At 49.1% G+C, this 6,000-nt stretch overlaps 1 long non-coding RNA gene across 1 annotated transcript in view; it reads right to left on the reverse strand.

The window, feature by feature from the left end:
* Positions 1-4,087, reverse strand: part of LOC123392336 — a 43,819-nt gene extending 39,732 nt beyond the window's left edge. The window contains exon 1 of the long non-coding RNA XR_006607048.1: positions 3,908-4,087. This is a non-coding gene — a long non-coding RNA (uncharacterized LOC123392336). The remainder of the gene's footprint in view (positions 1-3,907) is intronic.
* Between the last annotated feature and the right edge of the window lie 1,913 nt (positions 4,088-6,000).

Genomic DNA, 6,000 nt, shown 5'->3' on the forward strand with positions numbered 1-6,000 from the left:
TGGGAACGAACCCTGCACTGGCTCTCTGCTCAGCAGGGAGCTGGCTTCCCTTCCCCTCTCTCTGCCTGCCTCTGTGCCTACTTGTGATCTCTGTCTGTCAAATAAATAAATAAAATTATAAAAAAAAAAATAAGACAATGGTAGGACAACTGGGGAACTTTGAACGTCACTATGTATTAAGTAATATTAAAGGGCTATTGTGATAACGATCAAATGATTCTATAAGAAAAGCGTCCAGGTTTTTTGTTTTTTGTTTTTTGTTTTTTGTTTTCAGAGATTAGCTCTGAAACATTTCGAAGTGATATGTCGCCATGTGTGGGACTTTCTTTAAAATATTTTGCTAAAAAATTATTTGCTAAATAATTCAAAAAATATTTTGCTAAAAAATAAACTAAGGAAAGAGAGGAAAATGTTGATAATCACGAAGTCTAGGTGACAGATAAATGAAAGTTCATTATACTAGACTCTCTCATTTATGTTGGAGAGTATTCATAATAAAAAGTTTTAAACTATTGGGGCGCCTGGGTGGCTCAGTGGGTCAAGCCGCTGCCTTCGGCTCGGGTCATGATCTCAGAATCCTGGGATCGAGCCCTGCATCAGGCTCTCTGCTCTGCGGGGAGCCTAGCCTGCTTCCCTCTCTCTCTCTCTGCCTGCCTCTCCATCTACTTGTGATTTCTCTCTGTCAAATAGATAAATAAAATCTTTAAAAAAAAAAAATTTAACTATTAATGTTAACTATTCATTTTAAATTGTAGGAATTGCATATAAATAAAGAATACACTTTCACAGCAAAAAGTCCTTACGGAAATGATAAATAAAGCTCAACTCCTCTTCGTCCCCCAGTCCCTAGGTCAGCCCTCACCCCAGAAGTAAATACCATTAGCATTTCGGTGTGTAGAGATTATTTTTCAATTTCTTAGCTGCCCCTGCTGGAATCCCAGCTCTTAGGGGTGGGCAAGGACAGAAAGTAGACATCGCCCACTTGGCAGCATCCAACCTATATCTGAAGTTTCTTGGGCAAACTGAGTGGCTTCTCCTCCCTGATTTCAGCTTAGGGGGCTTTTGCCCATCAGGAACACCCAGCTAAATTTTGCTTCAAGATCCTGCCTGGATCCTGCCTGCTGCCTTTCAGCCACTTTACAGAACTGACTCCAATCGCCAGGCCCCCTCTCTCTACACCTACACCTCCCCCCCGCCCCAGCCCCCCACCCCCCGCTATCAAAGCACTTAGAACACTTTAGTGCATGAATTTATGAACAAACAGATGGAAAATGCCCTGACCAGTCACAGAGGGGGAGGTGTGAGGAGGCCATGCATAGCTGGGTTTATGGACCATTTCAATGGATTTTAAGAGCATCTGTACCTCAAGGTAAACCATTCTCCTTTTTCTTCCTTTCTCATCAGTATTGTAGGAGACAGAAGTGTGAGGCACGAATTTGATTCTAGTTAACACATGCCAAGGCCCCAGGCCCAGGGCTGGCCACGGGAGGAGGGCGGCCTTTCGAAGCCTCAAGCCTCGAGCTGCTAAACCACAGGAAGTGAAACTTGGTCACCAGTAAACAGGTTTGGACCACTGAAGTCTTAATTTTCATGCAGAAGATTCTTTCTTTCTTTCTTTCTTTCTTTCTTTCTTTTTTTTTTTCTTCCTGAGAGTTGGGTGTGAGGAAGAACTTATTTTTCTTTTAAGATTAGAAATGCGGGGGGAAAAAGTCTTAAAAAAAAAAAAAATCACTACCAGGATGTCTGGATGGCTCAGTCAGTTAAGTGTCTGCCTTCAGCTCAAGTCATGATGTCAGAGTCCTAGGATCGAGCCCCACATGGGGCTCCTTGCTCAGCGGGAAGCCTGCTTCTCCCTCTGCCTGCTGCTCCTCCTGCTTGTGCTCTCTCTCTCTCTGGCACATAAATAAATAACATATTTTAAAAAATAAATAAAATTTTTTTATTTTTATAAATAGAAAAATTATTTTCTATTAATTTTCCCCGGTGCCTGGCTGGCTCAGTCCGTGGGGCATGACTCTTGATCTCGGGGTTATGAGCTGGAGTCCCACTTTGGGTGGAGAGGTTCCTTGATAATTACATAATGCTAAAAACTATCTTATCTACATGATTTCACTATCCTCCCCACAGCCACACCAGTTCGTCCACCAACCCCATTTTACAGAGGAAGAAACTGAGGCTAATTTGCCACCAGTAAACAGGTTTGGACCACTGAAGTCTCAAAACACATATTTTTTATATGTCTCCTAAATGACGTCCCTGAGCTGCCCAATAACCACCTACCAGGCAAAGTGAGGAAAGGTCCCAGTAGGTCAGGTGCTACTTTGGAGGGCACCTCTATCTCCAGGCACTTGAGAAAAGCAAGCAGTTATCAGATTTCTAATAACCCAGCCCTGATCAGAGCAGCAGACACCCCTGCCCTCATCCTCCATCTTTCCCGCCACCTCCCTTGCCAGCCGCTTGAGCTCATGACCTGAGGTGCAGCTCAGACAGGGACTTGGGGGCCCGGGCTCTGCTCCCAGGGACCTGGGACTTCTCCACCACACATAACCCTGACAGGGAAGAAATGCAGTGGGGACCAGGCTGACAAAGTCTTACTATGTGTGCCATCTGACTTCAAGCAGAAAAGGGCTTTCTCAGTGGGCACTGGAGTGGGGGCGGGTAAGGAGAGCTGGGAGCAGAGAGGCACCCTCAGGACCCACATGTCCTGTCTGTCAGGAGGCTGGTCTCCGCCATATCTGAAAGCCCCACAATAATCACTGCTTTCTCTGCTCTGTGGTATTTAGCTTTTTGTCTTTGTAGTTGCATTGTTTTTTAACATAATTCTCTATCTTTTCTCAAAGTTTCAAAATCTCGGGGCGCCTGGGTGGCTCAGTGGGTTAAGCATCTGCTTTCGCTCAGGCCGAGATCCTAGGAGTCCTGGATGGAGCCCCATGTGGGGCTCCCCGCTCGGCGGGGCGTCTGCTTCTTCCTCTCCCTCTGCACCTACCCACCGCCTTGCTTGCCCTCTTGCTCTCTTGCTCACATAAACAAACACATGAATAAATAATCTCTTAAAATTTCTTTTTAAGGTTTCAAATTCTCTGGGTCTCTAGACACAGAAGAGAGGATAGCCAGAGACCAGGGCCTGAGGGCATGCTGGGCAGTGATCCCAGAGCAAGGGAAGGTAGGCTCAGGGCTTGGGGCTTGCAGTGAGGGAGGGGCCCGTTCACCCCCCCAGGAGAGGAAGGATCCGCGTCCTCCATCAGCTGGGCTATCGGAAGCAAGGAATTCTTAGAGCCTAGGACAACTCCACTCCACCCTCGTCACTTTCACTCTCAGGATTTTTTTTCCTCCAAGGCACAGAGAGGAAAGACCAGAGCATCATTGGTCCAGATCCAAGAGCGATCAACTCTTGCCCCCTGGTGGCCCCACCAGGGAGCGCACGCTATAACTGAGGCCGGCGCAGTGCTTAAGAGGGGAGGATGGCGTCTCAGGGGCCAGGGCTCTGGGCAGGAGGCCCTCAGACACAGGGCTGTGGCCCCTAGAATCCTATGGGAGCCCTGGTGGCTCGGATGGAGGAGGTGGAGAGGAAGGGGTGGGAAGAACGAGAGAAAGGGGAAGGAACATGCAAAGGAAGAGAGAGAAGGTGGGAAGGGTAAGCACCGTGGACAGGATCCGGTGGCATCCAGAAAGCAGCTGAGAATTGCCAGCCTGCTGCATGCTGCTGTGTTTTGGTGAAGTGGGCTCCTTTTCCATCTCATGCAACTAACTCAAGAGTCGGAGCCCCACGGATGGCTCTCTCCTGCATTCCAAACAGCTCTCTAAACGCAATGTCTTCGCCCAAGTTGCCCTTCCCTTGGGGCAGTTGAGTGAAACCCCCAGCCTTGGCCCCCTAAGGTGGTCGTATGCATTTCCCATAGCTACTTACCTCCTGCCACCAGCCTGTGCCCCGTCAAGAGGGTTCTGCGCCACAGAGGCAGATGCCAACGGGCAGTACCCCTCCTGCACCTGCCCCCAGCTGCGAGCTGCAGGATGCGGTCAGGAGAGGAAACAGGGCCTCGGGCTCCGAGTCATTCTGGGGTTTCCAAAAGGCTTCTTACAGAGGGCATCGACAGGGCACTGTCTGCACCACTGTGAATCGACTCATTCTTTTCACCCAGCCCACGGAGGGAGGGGGAGAGGAGGGTGGGCAAGGTGAGTGAGCCTCATCCTCTGCTAGGCCCAAGGGCCTGAGGACACCTGAGTCAGCAGGACCAGGGCAGCTCCCATGGGCAGGGAGAGTTCTGGGGCACCCTCTCCCCACAGTATGTGGGGAAGGGCTGTTCCCAGCACAGACGGGCAGCTGCTCAGCCACCATGAGGCTTTCAGAAGCTAAGCTACGGAGTTTCCAGCTTGTGCCCCCTTCTATTCTCTGGCAGGAACTCATAAAGCTTTTCTCAAGACCCCTCCACCACTTCCCAGGACTAACCAACCGATGGAAAAGAATTGTGGCCCCCTTCAGCCAAAGTGAGAAGGATAGAAAGCTGTTGGGTGCTTGATGGACTCTCCCAATGAGCAACCCCCTCTCCTTCCATAGTCTGGGCTAGTCAGTTCCCTTTAAGGGCTCTGGTTTCTGCTTCCAGAACACCTGCTTCCCCAGCCCTGTCTTCTTCAGACCCTGCTCAAACCAGTCCCAGGCTCTGTGCTCAGAGCTGTGCGGCAGCAAATCAAGCTATGGCCCAAGGACCGCAGATACATTTTGTTTGACTGCTTTTAAATTTTTAATAAAAGAATCAAATGTGTACAAATTAGGAGATCTCACATTTCACACAAAATCTGGGTTTCCAGATTTTGTTTTAAAAATAGAAGTCCTTTTCTTATGACATTTGCAGTGACGGCTGCCCTGAGACAGAGCCTCAGTGTTGGAATTTGCCATAGTCTCCACCATGCCCTTCTGTGCCCCACTCCCCCAACATATGCCAAGGTCAGGTCCATAAATCAATTTGATTCTGTTCTGGGCCTCTGGGGTGGCAAAAACTGGTATTTTCTCAAGCAGGATCCTGAAGGTTTAGGGGAGCACCAGGGAACAGGATTAAGGGCTGGCAGCTGGCTGCTCTAGCCCTCTGGGGTCTCTTGTAGCCTGAGCTCCTGCTTCCTGGGTATGTGCAGTGCACAGTTATGTTGAGGCCAGAAACTTGGGCCTGAGCATCCCACCTCCCAGACCTGCTGAGGCCCCGCTACCACTTCTGGGCACTGTGTGAATTAGTGTTCAGGGTCCTGGCTGCCCAGGACACACACTATTTTCCTTCACATTCCCAGGTCATCACACCTCTTTTTTCTGGCTTCCAAAAGCCACATCTCTGCCCTTGAACCTCTCAGGACCCCTGGCATTGTCTCAGGAGCCTTGGGGCTAAGGCCTTCAGGAGGGTTCTGCTTTCCTCCCAGAGAAAAGGCAGCAGTGAATGGAAAGGGAGAAGGAATGCAAATCAATGCTTCAACAAACTGTGCCATTCCATGAGTAATATAATAATATAATAATGCTTACCTTCAAAGGCACATTACCCTCTATCCTTAACACTCCCAGAATTCCACGCCCCCCCGCCCCCGCAATGTCTTTTTCTCATCTTACATACCCTACCTGGGTGATTTCACCCACTCCCAGATCTCCAGCTCTCTAGTGTCTCCTAAGCCCCTCTCTCGAACCTGCCTTGTGGTTTAGAGCTCTGCCTCCTGCCAACACTACTAGGCTGCTGACTGGACATTACCTTCAATGTCCTCAGGTGAATACATCTTATGCTGAATCCTCAAGCTAGAAATCTGGGAAACCCTCGACTCTTCCCTCTTCCTACCTGCCATGTCTTTAGTCAGTCAGTTGTGAAGTCAAGCAAGATCTACCATCCTGTATGGCTGTTTCTAAATTCTCCCCAGTCCGTTTGCTCATTGATCTAACAATGAGTCTGCCTAGGTTCTGGATTGACAGTTTTCAATATCGTGATGGATAATTTTACGTGTCACCTTGGCTAGGCCTGTGGTTTCCAGATA

The sequence above is a fragment of the Mustela putorius genome, unplaced genomic scaffold (genome assembly GCF_011764305.1).
Source record: "Mustela putorius furo isolate JIRA1106 unplaced genomic scaffold, ASM1176430v1.1 tig00000508_pilon_pilon_pilon, whole genome shotgun sequence".
Taxonomy (NCBI): Eukaryota; Metazoa; Chordata; class Mammalia; order Carnivora; family Mustelidae; genus Mustela; species Mustela putorius.